The sequence below is a fragment of the Oncorhynchus masou genome, chromosome 17 (assembly GCF_036934945.1).
Source record: "Oncorhynchus masou masou isolate Uvic2021 chromosome 17, UVic_Omas_1.1, whole genome shotgun sequence".
NCBI lineage: Eukaryota > Metazoa > Chordata > Actinopteri > Salmoniformes > Salmonidae > Oncorhynchus > Oncorhynchus masou.
In genome coordinates, this window is record NC_088228.1 from 37,082,831 (window position 1) to 37,084,610 (window position 1,780).

General features: G+C 42.4%; 1 protein-coding gene across 4 annotated transcripts in view; it reads left to right on the forward strand.

The window, feature by feature from the left end:
• LOC135558964 (ETS-related transcription factor Elf-1-like) overlaps positions 1-891 on the forward strand; it is an 11,010-nt gene extending 10,119 nt beyond the window's left edge. For all 4 annotated transcript variants that reach the window (XM_064993216.1, XM_064993217.1, XM_064993218.1 and 1 more), the window contains one exon: positions 1-891. This exon is cut by the window's left edge and continues 1,410 nt beyond it. The gene's annotated coding sequence lies outside the window, so the exon portion shown is untranslated.
• Positions 892-1,780: the final 889 nt, after the last annotated feature.

The following is a 1,780-nucleotide window of genomic DNA, read 5'->3' on the forward strand; positions in this document are numbered from 1 at the left end:
AGGCTTTACGTTCACGTTTTCCGGAAATAATACAAATCTAAATCAAAAAGGATTTTCTGTGTAATTTTTTCAGCAGTACTGTTGGCTTTGAGATGAGACGTGTTAATGTTGACAGGGTGCCTGATAACTTTTTTTTTTTTGGAGATCATGAAAGTACTTCTGCCGGAGTCGGTAATGTTCTATCGACACTGATCTAAAGTCAGTTTTGTGGTGTTCTCTGGTTATTATTTGGAGATGGTAAACTGATCCTAGATTTGCCCCTATGGGCAACTTCTACCCAGTGCCCTTCTGATAGACAGTCCTGTTAGCGTTCCAGATCTGAATTCATGATATGCTGTAGTAGCGATGACTGTGCCTTCTTGGACCGTATATGCCTTGGTTTTTTTGTTGTTGTTGCGTGTGTATATTTTATGTTTTGTCGTCAGTTGTCTCAGGTTTGTATGCGTTTTTATTTCTGCACACAGTATACATGGTCCCAGTTCCCAAACGTTCTAACTCGTCTGTAAAGAGGTAAGATGATGTTGCCCTTTTGGCCAAGACTGATCTGTGGTTAGTTTTGCTGTTCCTACGAGGATCCTCGATCTAATGCCTTGCAAAGCCATAAGACCTTGGCTCCTAATAAAAAGCTGTTTTTTTTTCATATGCAATCTTTTCCTTTGATAATATTGCCTTGTGCTACTCTACTTTAGCTGGAAGGCTTTGATATATTTGTTATATTGTGTGAAGAAACTTTGTTAAAATGTCATTGTGGAAATGCTGTACCAGCCTTTTATATTATCAATCAATTTATTGATGTTCATTCTGATGTTTTCATGCAATTTATTATACAGAAGTAGTAGATAAAAAAGGAATTATTGTTTTCATGAAATAAAAGTTATAATTTGAAATGAATCCTGGTATTTTTTTGGCAAACCTTAAATGTTCCTCACCCGCACAAAATCCCTGTGTCTGTGACGCCTACCGTTTGGTGCGACGCGAGCATGGTGTAACTGAAAAGACATTGTCCTTTTGCGTTTTGAGGCAGTCTTTACCTGATAATCATGTTATCCAGCGAGAGCATTTGTGCTGAACCCACTACGGCGTTTCCGATGCCAAGCTCATGGTCATGTTGCTGCAGTTTGTTGGAGGGAGGTTCTGAGATGTGAGAAGTGTGCAGGATGACAAGGGACTGTGTAGTATCGGTGGGAAAAAAACATTGTGTGTCAATTGTGGGGGTGCCCATGATGCTGGGGATCAGAAGTGCCCAGTGCGAGATAGACAGGTTCAGGTTGCCAGGGTCAGAGTAGAACAGAAGGTGTCGTGTGCTGAGGCAGAGAAGAGAGTAGAGGACGATGGGTCAGGAGTCAGTCGTAGGCCTATGCCAATATTATGAATTTGTGCTTCAGTAAGGTTGACTTGTTAGCATTCATTGCCATGGTTATAAACTGTACCGCAGAAATGGAATGTCAATTTAGATTTGAGTCATTTAGCAGACACTCTTATCCCGAGCGACTTAGTTGGTGCATTCATGTTGAGATAGCTAGGTGGGGACAATCACATATCATATGCACAGTAAGTACACTTTTCCTCCAAGTAGCTATCAGCAAAGTCAGAAAGGGGGGGTGGTGGGGGATTATTTAAGATACTCTTTGAAGAGGTAGTGCTTTCGGGAAGCTGGGCAGTGACTCTGCCGTCCTATCTTCAGGGGGAAGATGGGCAGCGACTCTGCCGTCCTATCTTCAGGGGGAAGATGGACAGCGACTCTGCCGTCCTATCTTCAGGGGGAAGCTGGGCAGCGACT